A 22,561-nucleotide genomic window follows, 5' to 3' on the forward strand; every position below is an offset into this window, starting at 1 on the left:
TGCACTGTGTAAGTCCAGCATGTTGTCAGCTAAGAAATCAGCAAAAATGAACTATCTCATTACTGGCCATATAGATGAGAAAGGAAAATAAACTCATGTTTACAATGTGGATGTGAAAGAACAGTTTCTAGGTTCAGCTTCAATATTTATGTTAATGAATAATTGATATGTTCATATTGTCTAACAGCTATCTAGATGGATAAAGCTATGTATGCATCTATACATACTTATGCGTTCATACGCATCAGTATAAAACATTGATATTAGGTTTTTTCTAGACCAAATTCTAAAAAATGAGTTAAACAGTGAATCTCATAATTGTAGTAGGTCCCACCGAGATTTGATCTCGGATCGCTGGATTCAGAGTCCAGAGTGCTAACCATTACACCATGGAACCCTCTCACACAAGAGTGCCTTTTCCATTGAGACAAAAGAGAGCGCATCAGTGATGTCCTTCTCTTATATTGATAAAAAGATATCTCATTTGAATGGTCATAGTGGATAGAGATTTAATGTGATTTGATTCTTTTCAGCTATATTCTCTATAAAAGTGTTAAATATTCAAATGTTTATCTGAATATAAAAGTTATATCACAATGTTCATCTTTGCCTGTAGCATAATAAAACAGTCTACATTTCCAGACTACTGAAGCAATGTCTCTGTCTCCTGCATGGGTGGCTCGATAGAGCAATGGTTGGCAATTTGGACTTTGCATCCAATGATCCGATTTGAAACCTTGGAGGGACTTTTTTTATTACTCTTGAGCTTTTCCATTTCTTCATCTTTGTTCATTGATAGCTCAAATCCAACACCAGTAGGTTGTAAGAGTCAATTATTGAATGCTTTCAAAATGTCCATCAGCTTGAACAACTTACATCAATACAAACTTTACAATACTTTGACATCAAATTTCTTCACAAAGTAGTTAGCCATTATAAAATCATATCCTGATTTTCTCAAACGCATTTCAGACGGGTGATTCACAGCCTCACTTTTTTAAGCTTTCCCGCTATTGATAAGGCGAAAATAGCACATTTTGAATGAGAAGTTTTCTTCAATCAAACATAGAGGAACCCAAATGATGATCTCATTCAGCTAGTAAAAATGTTGTTTTATATTAGTATGGAAATCGTGAAAAGAAAATGTTTTTCATGCTGATTTACAACAGTTGATCTCCAATCGTAAAATATAAGCTTTTGTTCGGAGGCATGACAGGTACTGATCAAATTCTCATTTTTGAACTTTATTCACAAATCATATGATATGCTTTGTATACATCAACTGTATTGTTGGATCAATAATGAGTAAAAATTGACTATCTCAATTTCAGGACATATAAAAGAGAAAGAAGTAGAAACTCATGTTTCAAATGCTGAGAGGCAACAACTGTTCATGATTTTCACCTCCACTAATTATATTTATTTTTATAATCTATATGTTTATATGTTCCTATAAATATACAGAGACATATAGCTATATATACAGAGATACATATGTACAGGTTGATTTTTACATGTTTATAAGTAAATGTGATATTGTTCCAAATAAAACTTCTAAGAACTGAATGGAAAAGAAAATTGTAATGTTCAGATAAGTCCCACTGAAATTTGTACTCAGATCCCTGTTTTCAGAGTCCAGGGTGCTAACCACGACACCATCCACCCTCCCGTACCAGGGTGAGCTTTCCATTTTGACAGAAGAGATTTGCCTCAGGGGGCAACTTATCTTTCATTGAAAAATATTATCTCACATAAATACCACTGTTCAACAGAGTTATAACGTTATTTGAGTCTTTTGGGCAACATCCTTCCCCAACATAGTTCAATATGCAAAAGTTTACCAGAATAGGAAAGCAATCCAATTCAGTTTCTCTTTGACAGTAGAATATTAAAAACTTTGACATTTCCACATTGCTGCAGCAGTTTGCACTCCTTTCACATGGGAGGTTCCATGGTGTAATGGTTAGCACTTTGGACTTTGAATCCAATGATCCGAGTTCAAATCTCGGTGGGACCATTTTATGACTCTTGACCAAATCATTTTCTTTCAAGTGTATTCATTAATATCACATATCTAATACCGGTAGGGTGAAAAATTAATTTATTGATTACACTCTAAAAGTTTACTAGATGTGAGCAAATAATAGAATTTTTACAATACCTGGAAACTAAATGGTACAAAATAATGAGAGATTTTACAAACTCACTCTGGTTTCTCAAACTCATCACAGGGGCTTGATGCACGACATTACTTTTTAAAATCTTACTGTTATTGATAAGGGGAACAAGGAACTTTTTAATTGCAAAGCATTCATTAAAACAAAACTTGAGGAGTCAAACTTTGTATTACGGGGACCGAAGATGTGCAGTTTGAATAATAATCTTGAAATTCAGACGTACAAAGATTTTACACACTGATTTTCAACAGTAAATCCACAACCAATAAAGTTGAATCTTTTGAAAGACATGTCAAAGGTGTGAATCTGAAATTCACTTTCAAAGAAATTCACAATGAAATGCACTGTGTAAGTCCAGCATGTTGTCAGCTAAGAAATCAGCAAAAATGAACTATCTCATTACTGGCCATATAGATGAAAAAGGAAAATAAACTCATGTTTACAATGTGGATGTGAAAGAACAGTTTCTAGGTTCAGCTTCAATATTTATGTTAATGAATAATTGATATGTTCATATTGTCTAACAGCTATCTAGATTGATAAAGCTATGTATGCATCTATACATACTTATGCGTTCATACGCATCAGTATAAAACATTGATATTAGGTTTTTTCTAGACCAAATTCTAAAAAATGAGTTAAACAATGAATCTCATAATTGTAGTAGGTCCCACCGAGATCTGATCTCGGATCGCTGGATTCAGAGTCCAGAGTGCTAACCATTACACCATGGAACCCTCTCACACAAGAGTGCCTTTTCCATTGAGACAAAAGAGAGCGCATCAGTGATGTCCTTCTCTTATATTGATAAAAAGATATCTCATTTGAATGGTCATAGTGGATAGAGATTTAATGTGATTTGATTCTTTTCAGCTATATTCTCTATAAAAGTGTTAAATATTCAAATGTTTATCTGAATATAAAAGTTATATCACAATGTTCATCTTTGCCTGTAGCATAATAAAACAGTCTACATTTCCAGACTACTGAAGCAATGTCTCTGTCTCCTGCATGGGTGGCTCGATAGAGCAATGGTTGGCAATTTGGACTTTGCATCCAATGATCCGATTTGAAACCTTGGAGGGACTTTTTTTATTACTCTTGAGCTTTTCCATTTCTTCATCTTTGTTCATTGATAGCTCAAATCCAACACCAGTAGGTTGAAAGAGTCAATTATTGAATGCTTTCAAAATGTCCATCAGCTTGAACAACTTACATCAATACAAACTTTACAATACTTTGACATCAAATTTCTTCACAAAGTAGTTAGCCATTATAAAATCATATCCTGATTTTCTCAAACGCATTTCAGACGGGTGATTCACAGCCTCACTTTTTTAAGCTTTCCCGCTATTGATAAGGCGAAAATAGCACATTTTGAATGAGAAGTTTTCTTCAATCAAACATAGAGGAACCCAAATGATGATCTCATTCAGCTAGTAAAAATGTTGTTTTATATTAGTATGGAAATCGTGAAAAGAAAATGTTTTTCATGCTGATTTACAACAGTTGATCTCCAATCGTAAAATATAAGCTTTTGGTCGGAGGCATGACAGGTACTGATCAAATTCTCATTTTTGAACTTTATTCACAAATCATATGATATGCTTTGTATACATCAACTGTATTGTTGGATCAATAATGAGTAAAAAGTGACTATCTCAATTTCAGGACATATAAAAGAGAAAGAAGTAGAAACTCATGTTTCAAATGCTGAGAGGCAACAACTGTTCATGATTTTCACCTCCACTAATTATATTTATTTTTATAATCTATATGTTTATATGTTCCTATAAATATACAGAGACATATAGCTATATATACAGAGATACATATGTACAGGTTGATTTTTACATGTTTATAAGTAAATGTGATATTGTTCCAAATAAAACTTCTAAGAACTGAATGGAAAAGAAAATTGTAATGTTCAGATAAGTCCCACTGAAATTTGTACTCAGATCCCTGTTTTCAGAGTCCAGAGTGCTAACCACGACACCATCCACCCTCCCGTACCAGGGTGAGCTTTCCATTTTGACAGAAGAGATTTGCCTCAGGGGGCAACTTATCTTTCATTGAAAAATATTATCTCACATAAAAACCACTGTTCAACAGAGTTATAACGTTATTTGAGTCTTTTGGGCAACATCCTTCCCCAACATAGTTCAATATGCAAAAGTTTACCAGAATAGGAAAGCAATCCAATTCAGTTTCTCTTTGACAGTAGAATATTAAAAACTTTGACATTTCCACATTGCTGCAGCAGTTTGCACTCCTTTCACATTGGAGGTTCCATGGTGTAATGGTTAGCACTTTGGACTTTGAATCCAATGATCCGAGTTCAAATCTCGGTGGGACCATTTTATGACTCTTGACCAAATCATTTTCTTTCAAGTGTATTCATTAATATCACATATCTAATACCGGTAGGGTGAAAAATTAATTTATTGATTATACTCTAAAAGTTTACTAGATGTGAGCAAATAATAGAATTTTTACAATACCTGGAAACTAAATGGCTCAAAATAATGAGAGATTTTACAAACTCACTCTGGTTTCTCAAACTCATCACAGGGGCTTGATGCACGACATTACTTTTTAAAATCTTACTGTTATTGATAAGGGGAACAAGGAACTTTTTAATTGCAAAGCATTCATTAAAACAAAACTTGAGGAGTCAAACTTTGTATTACGGGGACCGAAGATGTGCAGTTTGAATAATAATCTTGAAATTCAGATGTACAAAGATTTTACACACTGATTTTCAACAGTAAATCCACAACCAATAAAGTTGAATCTTTTGAAAGACATGTCAAAGGTGTGAATCTGAAATTCACTTTCAAAGAAATTCACAATGAAATGCACTGTGTAAGTCCAGCATGTTGTCAGCTAAGAAATCAGCAAAAATGAACTATCTCATTACTGGCCATATAGATGAGAAAGGAAAATAAACTCATGTTTACAATGTGGATGTGAAAGAACAGTTTCTAGGTTCAGCTTCAATATTTATGTTTATGAATAATTGATATGTTCATATTGTCTAACAGCTATCTAGATGGATAAAGCTATGTATGCATCTATACATACTTATGCGTTCATACGCATCAGTATAAAACATTGATATTAGGTTTTTTCTAGACCAAATTCTAAAAAATGAGTTAAACAGTGAATCTCATAATTGTAGTAGGTCCCACCGAGATTTGAACTCGGATCGCTGGATTCAGAGTCCAGAGTGCTAACCATTACACCATGGAACCCTCTCACACAAGAGTGCCTTTTCCATTGAGACAAAAGAGAGCGCATCAGTGATGTCCTTCTCTTATATTGATAAAAAGATATCTCATTTGAATGGTCATAGTGGATAGAGATTTAATGTGATTTGATTCTTTTCAGCTATATTCTCTATAAAAGTGTTAAATATTCAAATGTTTATCTGAATATAAAAGTTATATCACAATGTTCATCTTTGCCTGTAGCATAATAAAACAGTCTACATTTCCAGACTACTGAAGCAATGTCTCTGTCTCCTGCAAGGGTGGCTCGATAGAGCAATGGTTGGCAATTTGGACTTTGCATCCAATGATCCGATTTGAAACCTTGGAGGGACTTTTTTTATTACTCTTGAGCTTTTCCATTTCTTCATCTTTGTTCATTGATAGCTCAAATCCAACACCAGTAGGTTGAAAGAGTCAATTATTGAATGCTTTCAAAATGTCCATCAGCTTGAACAACTTACATCAATACAAACTTTACAATACTTTGACATCAAATTTCTTCACAAAGTAGTTAGCCATTATAAAATCATATCCTGATTTTCTCAAACGCATTTCAGACGGGTGATTCACAGCCTCACTTTTTTAAGCTTTCCCGCTATTGATAAGGCGAAAATAGCACATTTTGAATGAGAAGTTTTCTTCAATCAAACATAGAGGAACCCAAATGATGATCTCATTCAGCTAGTAAAAATGTTGTTTTATATTAGTATGGAAATCGTGAAAAGAAAATGTTTTTCATGCTGATTTACAACAGTTGATCTCCAATCGTAAAATATAAGCTTTTGGTCGGAGGCATGACAGGTACTGATCAAATTCTCATTTTTGAACTTTATTCACAAATCATATGATATGCTTTGTATACATCAACTGTATTGTTGGATCAATAATGAGTAAAAAGTGACTATCTCAATTTCAGGACATATAAAAGAGAAAGAAGTAGAAACTCATGTTTCAAATGCTGAGAGGCAACAACTGTTCATGATTTTCACCTCCACTAATTATATTTATTTTTATAATCTATATGTTTATATGTTCCTATAAATATACAGAGACATATAGCTATATATACAGAGATACATATGTACAGGTTGATTTTTACATGTTTATAAGTAAATGTGATATTGTTCCAAATAAAACTTCTAAGAACTGAATGGAAAAGAAAATTGTAATGTTCAGATAGGTCCCACTGAAATTTGTACTCAGATCCCTGTTTTCAGAGTCCAGAGTGCTAACCACGACACCATCCACCCTCCCGTACCAGGGTGAGCTTTCCATTTTGACAGAAGAGATTTGCCTCAGGGGGCAACTTATCTTTCATTGAAAAATATTATCTCACATAAAAACCACTGTTCAACAGAGTTATAACGTTATGTGAGTCTTTTGGGCAACATCCTTCCCCAACATAGTTCAATATGCAAAAGTTTACCAGAATAGGAAAGCAATCCAATTCAGTTTCTCTTTGACAGTAGAATGTTAAAAACTTTGACATTTCCACATTGCTGCAGCAGTTTGCACTCCTTTCACATGGGAGGTTCCATGGTGTAATGGTTAGCACTTTGGACTTTGAATCCAATGATCCGAGTTCAAATCTCGGTGGGACCATTTTATGACTCTTGACCAAATCATTTTCTTTCAAGTGTATTCATTAATATCACATATCTAATACCGGTAGGGTGAAAAATTAATTTATTGATTATACTCTAAAAGTTTACTAGATGTGAGCAAATAATAGAATTTTTACAATACCTGGAAACTAAATGGCTCAAAATAATGAGAGATTTTACAAACTCACTCTGGTTTCTCAAACTCATCACAGGGGCTTGATGCACGACATTACTTTTTAAAATCTTACTGTTATTGATAAGGGGAACAAGGAACTTTTTAATTGCAAAGCATTCATTAAAACAAAACTTGAGGAGTCAAACTTTGTATTACGGGGACCGAAGATGTGCAGTTTGAATAATAATCTTGAAATTCAGACGTACAAAGATTTTACACACTGATTTTCAACAGTAAATCCACAACCAATAAAGTTGAATCTTTTGAAAGACATGTCAAAGGTGTGAATCTGAAATTCACTTTCAAAGAAATTCACAATGAAATGCACTGTGTAAGTCCAGCATGTTGTCAGCTAAGAAATCAGCAAAAATGAACTATCTCATTACTGGCCATATAGATGAGAAAGGAAAATAAACTCATGTTTACAATGTGGATGTGAAAGAACAGTTTCTAGGTTCAGCTTCAATATTTATGTTTATGAATAATTGATATGTTCATATTGTCTAGCAGCTATCTAGATGGATAAAGCTATGTATGCATCTATACATACTTATGCGTTCATACGCATCAGTATAAAACATTGATATTAGGTTTTTTCTAGACCAAATTCTAAAAAATGAGTTAAACAGTGAATCTCATAATTGTAGTAGGTCCCACCGAGATTTGAACTCGGATCGCTGGATTCAGAGTCCAGAGTGCTAACCATTACACCATGGAACCCTCTCACACAAGAGTGCCTTTTCCATTGAGACAAAAGAGAGCGCATCAGTGATGTCCTTCTCTTATATTGATAAAAAGATATCTCATTTGAATGGTCATAGTGGATAGAGATTTAATGTGATTTGATTCTTTTCAGCTATATTCTCTATAAAAGTGTTAAATATTCAAATGTTTATCTGAATATAAAAGTTATATCACAATGTTCATCTTTGCCTGTAGCATAATAAAACAGTCTACATTTCCAGACTACTGAAGCAATGTCTCTGTCTCCTGCATGGGTGGCTCGATAGAGCAATGGTTGGCAATTTGGACTTTGCATCCACTGATCCGATTTGAAACCTTGGAGGGACTTTTTTTATTACTCTTGAGCTTTTCCATTTCTTCATCTTTGTTCATTGATAGCTCAAATCCAACACCAGTAGGTTGAAAGAGTCAATTATTGAATGCTTTCAAAATGTCCATCAGCTTGAACAACTTACATCAATACAAACTTTACAATACTTTGACATCAAATTTCTTCACAAAGTAGTTAGCCATTATAAAATCATATCCTGATTTTCTCAAACGCATTTCAGACGGGTGATTCACAGCCTCACTTTTTTAAGCTTTCCCGCTATTGATAAGGCGAAAATAGAACATTTTGAATGAGAAGTTTTCTTCAATCAAACATAGAGGAACCCAAATGATGATCTCATTCAGCTAGTAAAAATGTTGTTTTATATTAGTATGGAAATCGTGAAAAGAAAATGTTTTTCATGCTGATTTACAACAGTTGATCTCCAATCGTAAAATATAAGCTTTTGGTCGGAGGCATGACAGGTACTGATCAAATTCTCATTTTTGAACTTTATTCACAAATCATATGATATGCTTTGTATACATCAACTGTATTGTTGGATCAATAATGAGTAAAAAGTGACTATCTCAATTTCAGGACATATAAAAGAGAAAGAAGTAGAAACTCATGTTTCAAATGCTGAGAGGCAACAACTGTTCATGATTTTCACCTCCACTAATTATATTTATTTTTATAATCTATATGTTTATATGTTCCTATAAATATACAGAGACATATAGCTATATATACAGAGATACATATGTACAGGTTGATTTTTACATGTTTATAAGTAAATGTGATATTGTTCCAAATAAAACTTCTAAGAACTGAATGGAAAAGAAAATTGTAATGTTCAGATAAGTCCCACTGAAATTTGTACTCAGATCCCTGTTTTCAGAGTCCAGAGTGCTAACCACGACACCATCCACCCTCCCGTACCAGGGTGAGCTTTCCATTTTGACAGAAGAGATTTGCCTCAGGGGGCAACTTATCTTTCATTGAAAAATATTATCTCACATAAAAACCACTGTTCAACAGAGTTATAACGTTATGTGAGTCTTTTGGGCAACATCCTTCCCCAACATAGTTCAATATGCAAAAGTTTACCAGAATAGGAAAGCAATCCAATTCAGTTTCTCTTTGACAGTAGAATGTTAAAAACTTTGACATTTCCACATTGCTGCAGCAGTTTGCACTCCTTTCACATGGGAGGTTCCATGGTGTAATGGTTAGCACTTTGGACTTTGAATCCAATGATCCGAGTTCAAATCTCGGTGGGACCATTTTATGACTCTTGACCAAATCATTTTCTTTCAAGTGTATTCATTAATATCACATATCTAATACCGGTAGGGTGAAAAATTAATTTATTGATTATACTCTAAAAGTTTACTAGATGTGAGCAAATAATAGAATTTTTACAATACCTGGAAACTAAATGGCTCAAAATAATGAGAGATTTTACAAACTCACTCTGGTTTCTCAAACTCATCACAGGGGCTTGATGCACGACATTACTTTTTAAAATCTTACTGTTATTGATAAGGGGAACAAGGAACTTTTTAATTGCAAAGCATTCATTAAAACAAAACTTGAGGAGTCAAACTTTGTATTACGGGGACCGAAGATGTGCAGTTTGAATAATAATCTTGAAATTCAGACGTACAAAGATTTTACACACTGATTTTCAACAGTAAATCCACAACCAATAAAGTTGAATCTTTTGAAAGACATGTCAAAGGTGTGAATCTGAAATTCACTTTCAAAGAAATTCACAATGAAATGCACTGTGTAAGTCCAGCATGTTGTCAGCTAAGAAATCAGCAAAAATGAACTATCTCATTACTGGCCATATAGATGAGAAAGGAAAATAAACTCATGTTTACAATGTGGATGTGAAAGAACAGTTTCTAGGTTCAGCTTCAATATTTATGTTTATGAATAATTGATATGTTCATATTGTCTAGCAGCTATCTAGATGGATAAAGCTATGTATGCATCTATACATACCTATGCGTTCATACGCATCAGTATAAAACATTGATATTAGGTTTTTTCTAGACCAAATTCTAAAAAATGAGTTAAACAGTGAATCTCATAATTGTAGTAGGTCCCACCGAGATTTGAACTCGGATCGCTGGATTCAGAGTCCAGAGTGCTAACCATTACACCATGGAACCCTCTCACACAAGAGTGCCTTTTCCATTGAGACAAAAGAGAGCGCATCAGTGATGTCCTTCTCTTATATTGATAAAAAGATATCTCATTTGAATGGTCATAGTGGATAGAGATTTAATGTGATTTGATTCTTTTCAGCTATATTCTCTATAAAAGTGTTAAATATTCAAATGTTTATCTGAATATAAAAGTTATATCACAATGTTCATCTTTGCCTGTAGCATAATAAAACAGTCTACATTTCCAGACTACTGAAGCAATGTCTCTGTCTCCTGCATGGGTGGCTCGATAGAGCAATGGTTGGCAATTTGGACTTTGCATCCACTGATCCGATTTGAAACCTTGGAGGGACTTTTTTTATTACTCTTGAGCTTTTCCATTTCTTCATCTTTGTTCATTGATAGCTCAAATCCAACACCAGTAGGTTGAAAGAGTCAATTATTGAATGCTTTCAAAATGTCCATCAGCTTGAACAACTTACATCAATACAAACTTTACAATACTTTGACATCAAATTTCTTCACAAAGTAGTTAGCCATTATAAAATCATATCCTGATTTTCTCAAACGCATTTCAGACGGGTGATTCACAGCCTCACTTTTTTAAGCTTTCCCGCTATTGATAAGGCGAAAATAGAACATTTTGAATGAGAAGTTTTCTTCAATCAAACATAGAGGAACCCAAATGATGATCTCATTCAGCTAGTAAAAATGTTGTTTTATATTAGTATGGAAATCGTGAAAAGAAAATGTTTTTCATGCTGATTTACAACAGTTGATCTCCAATCGTAAAATATAAGCTTTTGGTCGGAGGCATGACAGGTACTGATCAAATTCTCATTTTTGAACTTTATTCACAAATCATATGATATGCTTTGTATACATCAACTGTATTGTTGGATCAATAATGAGTAAAAAGTGACTATCTCAATTTCAGGACATATAAAAGAGAAAGAAGTAGAAACTCATGTTTCAAATGCTGAGAGGCAACAACTGTTCATGATTTTCACCTCCACTAATTATATTTATTTTTATAATCTATATGTTTATATGTTCCTATAAATATACAGAGACATATAGCTATATATACAGAGATACATATGTACAGGTTGATTTTTACATGTTTATAAGTAAATGTGATATTGTTCCAAATAAAACTTCTAAGAACTGAATGGAAAAGAAAATTGTAATGTTCAGATAAGTCCCACTGAAATTTGTACTCAGATCCCTGTTTTCAGAGTCCAGAGTGCTAACCACGACACCATCCACCCTCCCGTACCAGGGTGAGCTTTCCATTTTGACAGAAGAGATTTGCCTCAGGGGGCAACTTATCTTTCATTGAAAAATATTATCTCACATAAAAACCACTGTTCAACAGAGTTATAACGTTATGTGAGTCTTTTGGGCAACATCCTTCCCCAACATAGTTCAATATGCAAAAGTTTACCAGAATAGGAAAGCAATCCAATTCAGTTTCTCTTTGACAGTAGAATGTTAAAAACTTTGACATTTCCACATTGCTGCAGCAGTTTGCACTCCTTTCACATGGGAGGTTCCATGGTGTAATGGTTAGCACTTTGGACTTTGAATCCAATGATCCGAGTTCAAATCTCGGTGGGACCATTTTATGACTCTTGACCAAATCATTTTCTTTCAAGTGTATTCATTAATATCACATATCTAATACCGGTAGGGTGAAAAATTAATTTATTGATTATACTCTAAAAGTTTACTAGATGTGAGCAAATAATAGAATTTTTACAATACCTGGAAACTAAATGGCTCAAAATAATGAGAGATTTTACAAACTCACTCTGGTTTCTCAAACTCATCACAGGGGCTTGATGCACGACATTACTTTTTAATATCTTACTGTTATTGATAAGGGGAACAAGGAACTTTTTAATTGCAAAGCATTCATTAAAACAAAACTTGAGGAGTCAAACTTTGTATTACGGGGACCGAAGATGTGCAGTTTGAATAATAATCTTGAAATTCAGACGTACAAAGATTTTACACACTGATTTTCAACAGTAAATCCACAACCAATAAAGTTGAATCTTTTGAAAGACATGTCAAAGGTGTGAATCTGAAATTCACTTTCAAAGAAATTCACAATGAAATGCACTGTGTAAGTCCAGCATGTTGTCAGCTAAGAAATCAGCAAAAATGAACTATCTCATTACTGGCCATATAGATGAGAAAGGAAAATAAACTCATGTTTACAATGTGGATGTGAAAGAACAGTTTCTAGGTTCAGCTTCAATATTTATGTTTATGAATAATTGATATGTTCATATTGTCTAGCAGCTATCTAGATGGATAAAGCTATGTATGCATCTATACATACTTATGCGTTCATACGCATCAGTATAAAACATTGATATTAGGTTTTTTCTAGACCAAATTCTAAAAAATGAGTTAAACAGTGAATCTCATAATTGTAGTAGGTCCCACCGAGATTTGAACTCGGATCGCTGGATTCAGAGTCCAGAGTGCTAACCATTACACCATGGAACCCTCTCACACAAGAGTGCCTTTTCCATTGAGACAAAAGAGAGCGCATCAGTGATGTCCTTCTCTTATATTGATAAAAAGATATCTCATTTGAATGGTCATAGTGGATAGAGATTTAATGTGATTTGATTCTTTTCAGCTATATTCTCTATAAAAGTGTTAAATATTCAAATGTTTATCTGAATATAAAAGTTATATCACAATGTTCATCTTTGCCTGTAGCATAATAAAACAGTCTACATTTCCAGACTACTGAAGCAATGTCTCTGTCTCCTGCATGGGTGGCTCGATAGAGCAATGGTTGGCAATTTGGACTTTGCATCCAATGATCCGATTTGAAACCTTGGAGGGACTTTTTTTATTACTCTTGAGCTTTTCCATTTCTTCATCTTTGTTCATTGATAGCTCAAATCCAACACCAGTAGGTTGAAAGAGTCAATTATTGAATGCTTTCAAAATGTCCATCAGCTTGAACAACTTACATCAATACAAACTTTACAATACTTTGACATCAAATTTCTTCACAAAGTAGTTAGCCATTATAAAATCATATCCTGATTTTCTCAAACGCATTTCAGACGGGTGATTCACAGCCTCACTTTTTTAAGCTTTCCCGCTATTGATAAGGCGAAAATAGAACATTTTGAATGAGAAGTTTTCTTCAATCAAACATAGAGGAACCCAAATGATGATCTCATTCAGCTAGTAAAAATGTTGTTTTATATTAGTATGGAAATCGTGAAAAGAAAATGTTTTTCATGCTGATTTACAACAGTTGATCTCCAATCGTAAAATATAAGCTTTTGGTCGGAGGCATGACAGGTACTGATCAAATTCTCATTTTTGAACTTTATTCACAAATCATATGATATGCTTTGTATACATCAACTGTATTGTTGGATCAATAATGAGTAAAAAGTGACTATCTCAATTTCAGGACATATAAAAGAGAAAGAAGTAGAAACTCATGTTTCAAATGCTGAGAGGCAACAACTGTTCATGATTTTCACCTCCACTAATTATATTTATTTTTATAATCTATATGTTTATATGTTCCTATAAATATACAGAGACATATAGCTATATATACAGAGATACATATGTACAGGTTGATTTTTACATGTTTATAAGTAAATGTGATATTGTTCCAAATAAAACTTCTAAGAACTGAATGGAAAAGAAAATTGTAATGTTCAGATAAGTCCCACTGAAATTTGTACTCAGATCCCTGTTTTCAGAGTCCAGAGTGCTAACCACGACACCATCCACCCTCCCGTACCAGGGTGAGCTTTCCATTTTGACAGAAGAGATTTGCCTCAGGGGGCAACTTATCTTTCATTGAAAAATATTATCTCACATAAAAACCACTGTTCAACAGAGTTATAACGTTATGTGAGTCTTTTGGGCAACATCCTTCCCCAACATAGTTCAATATGCAAAAGTTTACCAGAATAGGAAAGCAATCCAATTCAGTTTCTCTTTGACAGTAGAATGTTAAAAACTTTGACATTTCCACATTGCTGCAGCAGTTTGCACTCCTTTCACATGGGAGGTTCCATGGTGTAATGGTTAGCACTTTGGACTTTGAATCCAATGATCCGAGTTCAAATCTGGGTGGGACCATTTTATGACTCTTGACCAAATCATTTTCTTTCAAGTGTATTCATTAATATCACATATCTAATACCGGTAGGGTGAAAAATTAATTTATTGATTATACTCTAAAAGTTTACTAGATGTGAGCAAATAATAGAATTTTTACAATACCTGGAAACTAAATGGCTCAAAATAATGAGAGATTTTACAAACTCACTCTGGTTTCTCAAACTCATCACAGGGGCTTGATGCACGACATTACTTTTTAAAATCTTACTGTTATTGATAAGGGGAACAAGGAACTTTTTAATTGCAAAGCATTCATTAAAACAAAACTTGAGGAGTCAAACTTTGTATTACGGGGACCGAAGATGTGCAGTTTGAATAATAATCTTGAAATTCAGACGTACAAAGATTTTACACACTGATTTTCAACAGTAAATCCACAACCAATAAAGTTGAATCTTTTGAAAGACATGTCAAAGGTGTGAATCTGAAATTCACTTTCAAAGAAATTCACAATGAAATGCACTGTGTAAGTCCAGCATGTTGTCAGCTAAGAAATCAGCAAAAATGAACTATCTCATTACTGGCCATATAGATGAGAAAGGAAAATAAACTCATGTTTACAATGTGGATGTGAAAGAACAGTTTCTAGGTTCAGCTTCAATATTTATGTTTATGAATAATTGATATGTTCATATTGTCTAGCAGCTATCTAGATGGATAAAGCTATGTATGCATCTATACATACTTATGCGTTCATACGCATCAGTATAAAACATTGATATTAGGTTTTTTCTAGACCAAATTCTAAAAAATGAGTTAAACAGTGAATCTCATAATTGTAGTAGGTCCCACCGAGATTTGAACTCGGATCGCTGGATTCAGAGTCCAGAGTGCTAACCATTACACCATGGAACCCTCTCACACAAGAGTGCCTTTTCCATTGAGACAAAAGAGAGCGCATCAGTGATGTCCTTCTCTTATATTGATAAAAAGATATCTCATTTGAATGGTCATAGTGGATAGAGATTTAATGTGATTTGATTCTTTTCAGCTATATTCTCTATAAAAGTGTTAAATATTCAAATGTTTATCTGAATATAAAAGTTATATCACAATGTTCATCTTTGCCTGTAGCATAATAAAACAGTCTACATTTCCAGACTACTGAAGCAATGTCTCTGTCTCCTGCATGGGTGGCTCGATAGAGCAATGGTTGGCAATTTGGACTTTGCATCCACTGATCCGATTTGAAACCTTGGAGGGACTTTTTTTATTACTCTTGAGCTTTTCCATTTCTTCATCTTTGTTCATTGATAGCTCAAATCCAACACCAGTAGGTTGAAAGAGTCAATTATTGAATGCTTTCAAAATGTCCATCAGCTTGAACAACTTACATCAATACAAACTTTACAATACTTTGACATCAAATTTCTTCACAAAGTAGTTAGCCATTATAAAATCATATCCTGATTTTCTCAAACGCATTTCAGACGGGTGATTCACAGCCTCACTTTTTTAAGCTTTCCCGCTATTGATAAGGCGAAAATAGAACATTTTGAATGAGAAGTTTTCTTCAATCAAACATAGAGGAACCCAAATGATGATCTCATTCAGCTAGTAAAAATGTTGTTTTATATTAGTATGGAAATCGTGAAAAGAAAATGTTTTTCATGCTGATTTACAACAGTTGATCTCCAATCGTAAAATATAAGCTTTTGGTCGGAGGCATGACAGGTACTGATCAAATTGTCATTTTTGAACTTTATTCACAAATCATATGATATGCTTTGTATACATCAACTGTATTGTTGGATCAATAATGAGTAAAAAGTGACTATCTCAATTTCAGGACATATAAAAGAGAAAGAAGTAGAAACTCATGTTTCAAATGCTGAGAGGCAACAACTGTTCATGATTTTCACCTCCACTAATTATATTTATTTTTATAATCTATATGTTTATATGTTCCTATAAATATACAGAGACATATAGCTATATATACAGAGATACATATGTACAGGTTGATTTTTACATGTTTATAAGTAAATGTGATATTGTTCCAAATAAAACTTCTAAGAACTGAATGGAAAAGAAAATTGTAATGTTCAGATAAGTCCCACTGAAATTTGTACTCAGATCCCTGTTTTCAGAGTCCAGAGTGCTAACCACGACACCATCCACCCTCCCGTACCAGGGTGAGCTTTCCATTTTGACAGAAGAGATTTGCCTCAGGGGGCAACTTATCTTTCATTGAAAAATATTATCTCACATAAAAACCACTGTTCAACAGAGTTATAACGTTATGTGAGTCTTTTGGGCAACATCCTTCCCCAACATAGTTCAATATGCAAAAGTTTACCAGAATAGGAAAGCAATCCAATTCAGTTTCTCTTTGACAGTAGAATGTTAAAAACTTTGACATTTCCACATTGCTGCAGCAGTTTGCACTCCTTTCACATGGGAGGTTCCATGGTGTAATGGTTAGCACTTTGGACTTTGAATCCAATGATCCGAGTTCAAATCTCGGTGGGACCATTTTATGACTCTTGACCAAATCATTTTCTTTCAAGTGTATTCATTAATATCACATATCTAATACCGGTAGGGTGAAAAATTAATTTATTGATTATACTCTAAAAGTTTACTAGATGTGAGCAAATAATAGAATTTTTACAATACCTGGAAACTAAATGGCTCAAAATAATGAGAGATTTTACAAACTCACTCTGGTTTCTCAAACTCATCACAGGGGCTTGATGCACGACATTACTTTTTAAAATCTTACTGTTATTGATAAGGGGAACAAGGAACTTTTTAATTGCAAAGCATTCATTAAAACAAAACTTGAGGAGTCAAACTTTGTATTACGGGGACCGAAGATGTGCAGTTTGAATAATAATCTTGAAATTCAGACGTACAAAGATTTTACACACTGATTTTCAACAGTAAATCCACAACCAATAAAGTTGAATCTTTTGAAAGACATGTCAAAGGTGTGAATCTGAAATTCACTTTCAAAGAAATTCACAATGAAATGCACTGTGTAAGTCCAGCATGTTGTCAGCTAAGAAATCAGCAAAAATGAACTATCTCATTACTGGCCATATAGATGAGAAAGGAAAATAAACTCATGTTTACAATGTGGATGTGAAAGAACAGTTTCTAGGTTCAGCTTCAATATTTATGTTTATGAATAATTGATATGTTCATATTGTCTAGCAGCTATCTAGATGGATAAAGCTATGTATGCATCTATACATACTTATGCGTTCATACACATCAGTATAAAACATTGATATTAGGTTTTTTCTAGACCAAATTCTAAAAAATGAGTTAAACAGTGAATCTCATAATTGTAGTAGGTCCCACCGAGATTTGAACTCGGATCGCTGGATTCAGAGTCCAGAGTGCTAACCATTACACCATGGAACCCTCTCACACAAGAGTGCCTTTTCCATTGAGACAAAAGAGAGCGCATCAGTGATGTCCTTCTCTTATATTGATAAAAAGATATCTCATTTGAATGGTCATAGTGGATAGAGATTTAATGTGATTTGATTCTTTTCAGCTATATTCTCTATAAAAGTGTTAAATATTCAAATGTTTATCTGAATATAAAAGTTATATCACAATGTTCATCTTTGCCTGTAGCATAATAAAACAGTCTACATTTCCAGACTACTGAAGCAATGTCTCTGTCTCCTGCATGGGTGGCTCGATAGAGCAATGGTTGGCAATTTGGACTTTGCATCCAATGATCCGATTTGAAACCTTGGAGGGACTTTTTTTATTACTCTTGAGCTTTTCCATTTCTTCATCTTTGTTCATTGATAGCTCAAATCCAACACCAGTAGGTTGAAAGAGTCAATTATTGAATGCTTTCAAAATGTCCATCAGCTTGAACAACTTACATCAATACAAACTTTACAATACTTTGACATCAAATTTCTTCACAAAGTAGTTAGCCATTATAAAATCATATCCTGATTTTCTCAAACGCATTTCAGACGGGTGATTCACAGCCTCACTTTTTTAAGCTTTCCCGCTATTGATAAGGCGAAAATAGAACATTTTGAATGAGAAGTTTTCTTCAATCAAACATAGAGGAACCCAAATGATGATCTCATTCAGCTAGTAAAAATGTTGTTTTATATTAGTATGGAAATCGTGAAAAGAAAATGTTTTTCATGCTGATTTACAACAGTTGATCTCCAATCGTAAAATATAAGCTTTTGGTCGGAGGCATGACAGGTACTGATCAAATTCTCATTTTTGAACTTTATTCACAAATCATATGATATGCTTTGTATACATCAACTGTATTGTTGGATCAATAATGAGTAAAAAGTGACTATCTCAATTTCAGGACATATAAAAGAGAAAGAAGTAGAAACTCATGTTTCAAATGCTGAGAGGCAACAACTGTTCATGATTTTCACCTCCACTAATTATATTTATTTTTATAATCTATATGTTTATATGTTCCTATAAATATACAGAGACATATAGCTATATATACAGAGATACATATGTACAGGTTGATTTTTACATGTTTATAAGTAAATGTGATATTGTTCCAAATAAAACTTCTAAGAACTGAATGGAAAAGAAAATTGTAATGTTCAGATAAGTCCCACTGAAATTTGTACTCAGATCCCTGTTTTCAGAGTCCAGAGTGCTAACCACGACACCATCCACCCTCCCGTACCAGGGTGAGCTTTCCATTTTGACAGAAAAGATTTGCCTCAGGGGGCAACTTATCTTTCATTGAAAAATATTATCTCACATAAAAACCACTGTTCAACAGAGTTATAACGTTATGTGAGTCTTTTGGGCAACATCCTTCCCCAACATAGTTCAATATGCAAAAGTTTACCAGAATAGGAAAGCAATCCAATTCAGTTTCTCTTTGACAGTAGAATGTTAAAAACTTTGACATTTCCACATTGCTGCAGCAGTTTGCACTCCTTTCACATGGGAGGTTCCATGGTGTAATGGTTAGCACTTTGCACTTTGAATCCAATGATCCGAGTTCAAATCTCGGTGGGACCATTTTATGACTCTTGACCAAATCATTTTCTTTCAAGTGTATTCATTAATATCACATATCTAATACCGGTAGGGTGAAAAATTAATTTATTGATTATACTCTAAAAGTTTACTAGATGTGAGCAAATAATAGAATTTTTACAATACCTGGAAACTAAATGGCTCAAAATAATGAGAGATTTTACAAACTCACTCTGGTTTCTCAAACTCATCACAGGGGCTTGATGCACGACATTACTTTTTAAAATCTTACTGTTATTGATAAGGGGAACAAGGAACTTTTTAATTGCAAAGCATTCATTAAAACAAAACTTGAGGAGTCAAACTTTGTATTACGGGGACCGAAGATGTGCAGTTTGAATAATAATCTTGAAATTCAGACGTACAAAGATTTTACACACTGATTTTCAACAGTAAATCCACAACCAATAAAGTTGAATCTTTTGAAAGACATGTCAAAGGTGTGAATCTGAAATTCACTTTCAAAGAAATTCACAATGAAATGCACTGTGTAAGTCCAGCATGTTGTCAGCTAAGAAATCAGCAAAAATGAACTATCTCATTACTGGCCATATAGATGAGAAAGGAAAATAAACTCATGTTTACAATGTGGATGTGAAAGAACAGTTTCTAGGTTCAGCTTCAATATTTATGTTTATGAATAATTGATATGTTCATATTGTCTAGCAGCTATCTAGATGGATAAAGCTATGTATGCATCTATACATACTTATGCGTTCATACGCATCAGTATAAAACATTGATATTAGGTTTTTTCTAGACCAAATTCTAAAAAATGAGTTAAACAGTGAATCTCATAATTGTAGTAGGTCCCACCGAGATTTGAACTCGGATCGCTGGATTCAGAGTCCAGAGTGCTAACCATTACACCATGGAACCCTCTCACACAAGAGTGCCTTTTCCATTGAGACAAAAGAGAGCGCATCAGTGATGTCCTTCTCTTATATTGATAAAAAGATATCTCATTTGAATGGTCATAGTGGATAGAGATTTAATGTGATTTGATTCTTTTCAGCTATATTCTCTATAAAAGTGTTAAATATTCAAATGTTTATCTGAATATAAAAGTTATATCACAATGTTCATCTTTGCCTGTAGCATAATAAAACAGTCTACATTTCCAGACTACTGAAGCAATGTCTCTGTCTCCTGCATGGGTGGCTCGATAGAGCAATGGTTGGCAATTTGGACTTTGCATCCAATGATCCGATTTGAAACCTTGGAGGGACTTTTTTTATTACTCTTGAGCTTTTCCATTTCTTCATCTTTGTTCATTGATAGCTCAAATCCAACACCAGTAGGTTGAAAGAGTCAATTATTGAATGCTTTCAAAATGTCCATCAGCTTGAACAACTTACATCAATACAAACTTTACAATACTTTGACATCAAATTTCTTCACAAAGTAGTTAGCCATTATAAAATCATATCCTGATTTTCTCAAACGCATTTCAGACGGGTGATTCACAGCCTCACTTTTTTAAGCTTTCCCGCTATTGATAAGGCGAAAATAGAACATTTTGAATGAGAAGTTTTCTTCAATCAAACATAGAGGAACCCAAATGATGATCTCATTCAGCTAGTAAAAATGTTGTTTTATATTAGTATGGAAATCGTGAAAAGAAAATGTTTTTCATGCTGATTTACAACAGTTGATCTCCAATCGTAAAATATAAGCTTTTGGTCGGAGGCATGACAGGTACTGATCAAATTCTCATTTTTGAACTTTATTCACAAATCATATGATATGCTTTGTATACATCAACTGTATTGTTGGATCAATAATGAGTAAAAAGTGACTATCTCAATTTCAGGACATATAAAAGAGAAAGAAGTAGAAACTCATGTTTCAAATGCTGAGAGGCAACAACTGTTCATGATTTTCACCTCCACTAATTATATTTATTTTTATAATCTATATGTTTATATGTTCCTATAAATATACAGAGACATATAGCTATATATACAGAGATACATATGTACAGGTTGATTTTTACATGTTTATAAGTAAATGTGATATTGTTCCAAATAAAACTTCTAAGAACTGAATGGAAAAGAAAATTGTAATGTTCAGATAAGTCCCACTGAAATTTGTACTCAGATCCCTGTTTTCAGAGTCCAGAGTGCTAACCACGACACCATCCACCCTCCCGTACCAGGGTGAGCTTTCCATTTTGACAGAAGAGATTTGCCTCAGGGGGCAACTTATCTTTCATTGAAAAATATTATCTCACATAAAAACCACTGTTCAACAGAGTTATAACGTTATGTGAGTCTTTTGGGCAACATCCTTCCCCAACATAGTTCAATATGCAAAAGTTTACCAGAATAGGAAAGCAATCCAATTCAGTTTCTCTTTGACAGTAGAATGTTAAAAACTTTGACATTTCCACATTGCTGCAGCAGTTTGCACTCCTTTCACATGGGAGGTTCCATGGTGTAATGGTTAGCACTTTGGACTTTGAATCCAATGATCCGAGTTCAAATCTGGGTGGGACCATTTTATGACTCTTGACCAAATCATTTTCTTTCAAGTGTATTCATTAATATCACATATCTAATACCGGTAGGGTGAAAAATTAATTTATTGATTATACTCTAAAAGTTTACTAGATGTGAGCAAATAATAGAATTTTTACAATACCTGGAAACTAAATGGCTCAAAATAATGAGAGATTTTACAAACTCACTCTGGTTTCTCAAACTCATCACAGGGGCTTGATGCACGACATTACTTTTTAAAATCTTACTGTTATTGATAAGGGGAACAAGGAACTTTTTAATTGCAAAGCATTCATTAAAACAAAACTTGAGGAGTCAAACTTTGTATTACGGGGACCGAAGATGTGCAGTTTGAATAATAATCTTGAAATTCAGACGTACAAAGATTTTACACACTGATTTTCAA

General features: G+C 33.7%; 13 non-coding genes across 13 annotated transcripts; 6 read left to right on the forward strand and 7 right to left on the reverse strand.

The window, feature by feature from the left end:
• Positions 1 to 1,945: 1,945 nt before the first annotated feature.
• Positions 1,946 to 2,017, forward strand: TRNAQ-UUG (transfer RNA glutamine (anticodon UUG)). The gene has a single exon. It is a non-coding gene; the product is annotated as a tRNA-Gln (tRNA).
• Positions 2,018 to 4,462: 2,445 nt separating this feature from the next.
• Positions 4,463 to 4,534, forward strand: TRNAQ-UUG (transfer RNA glutamine (anticodon UUG)). The gene has a single exon. It is a non-coding gene; the product is annotated as a tRNA-Gln (tRNA).
• An 825-nt stretch (positions 4,535 to 5,359) lies between these two features.
• On the reverse strand, positions 5,360 to 5,431 carry TRNAQ-CUG (transfer RNA glutamine (anticodon CUG)). The gene has a single exon. It is a non-coding gene; the product is annotated as a tRNA-Gln (tRNA).
• A 1,548-nt stretch (positions 5,432 to 6,979) lies between these two features.
• On the forward strand, positions 6,980 to 7,051 carry TRNAQ-UUG (transfer RNA glutamine (anticodon UUG)). The gene has a single exon. It is a non-coding gene; the product is annotated as a tRNA-Gln (tRNA).
• Positions 7,052 to 7,876: 825 nt separating this feature from the next.
• On the reverse strand, positions 7,877 to 7,948 carry TRNAQ-CUG (transfer RNA glutamine (anticodon CUG)). Its single transcript has one exon. It is a non-coding gene; the product is annotated as a tRNA-Gln (tRNA).
• Positions 7,949 to 9,496: 1,548 nt separating this feature from the next.
• On the forward strand, positions 9,497 to 9,568 carry TRNAQ-UUG (transfer RNA glutamine (anticodon UUG)). Its single transcript has one exon. It is a non-coding gene; the product is annotated as a tRNA-Gln (tRNA).
• An 825-nt stretch (positions 9,569 to 10,393) lies between these two features.
• TRNAQ-CUG (transfer RNA glutamine (anticodon CUG)) lies at positions 10,394 to 10,465 on the reverse strand. Its single transcript has one exon. It is a non-coding gene; the product is annotated as a tRNA-Gln (tRNA).
• A 1,548-nt stretch (positions 10,466 to 12,013) lies between these two features.
• On the forward strand, positions 12,014 to 12,085 carry TRNAQ-UUG (transfer RNA glutamine (anticodon UUG)). The gene has a single exon. It is a non-coding gene; the product is annotated as a tRNA-Gln (tRNA).
• An 825-nt stretch (positions 12,086 to 12,910) lies between these two features.
• On the reverse strand, positions 12,911 to 12,982 carry TRNAQ-CUG (transfer RNA glutamine (anticodon CUG)). Its single transcript has one exon. It is a non-coding gene; the product is annotated as a tRNA-Gln (tRNA).
• A 2,445-nt stretch (positions 12,983 to 15,427) lies between these two features.
• TRNAQ-CUG (transfer RNA glutamine (anticodon CUG)) lies at positions 15,428 to 15,499 on the reverse strand. The gene has a single exon. It is a non-coding gene; the product is annotated as a tRNA-Gln (tRNA).
• A 1,548-nt stretch (positions 15,500 to 17,047) lies between these two features.
• On the forward strand, positions 17,048 to 17,119 carry TRNAQ-UUG (transfer RNA glutamine (anticodon UUG)). The gene has a single exon. It is a non-coding gene; the product is annotated as a tRNA-Gln (tRNA).
• An 825-nt stretch (positions 17,120 to 17,944) lies between these two features.
• TRNAQ-CUG (transfer RNA glutamine (anticodon CUG)) lies at positions 17,945 to 18,016 on the reverse strand. The gene has a single exon. It is a non-coding gene; the product is annotated as a tRNA-Gln (tRNA).
• Positions 18,017 to 20,461: 2,445 nt separating this feature from the next.
• Positions 20,462 to 20,533, reverse strand: TRNAQ-CUG (transfer RNA glutamine (anticodon CUG)). The gene has a single exon. It is a non-coding gene; the product is annotated as a tRNA-Gln (tRNA).
• Between the last annotated feature and the right edge of the window lie 2,028 nt (positions 20,534 to 22,561).

This window comes from Triturus cristatus, chromosome 5_2, assembly GCF_964204655.1.
Source record: "Triturus cristatus chromosome 5_2, aTriCri1.1, whole genome shotgun sequence".
NCBI classification, from domain to species: domain Eukaryota; kingdom Metazoa; phylum Chordata; class Amphibia; order Caudata; family Salamandridae; genus Triturus; species Triturus cristatus.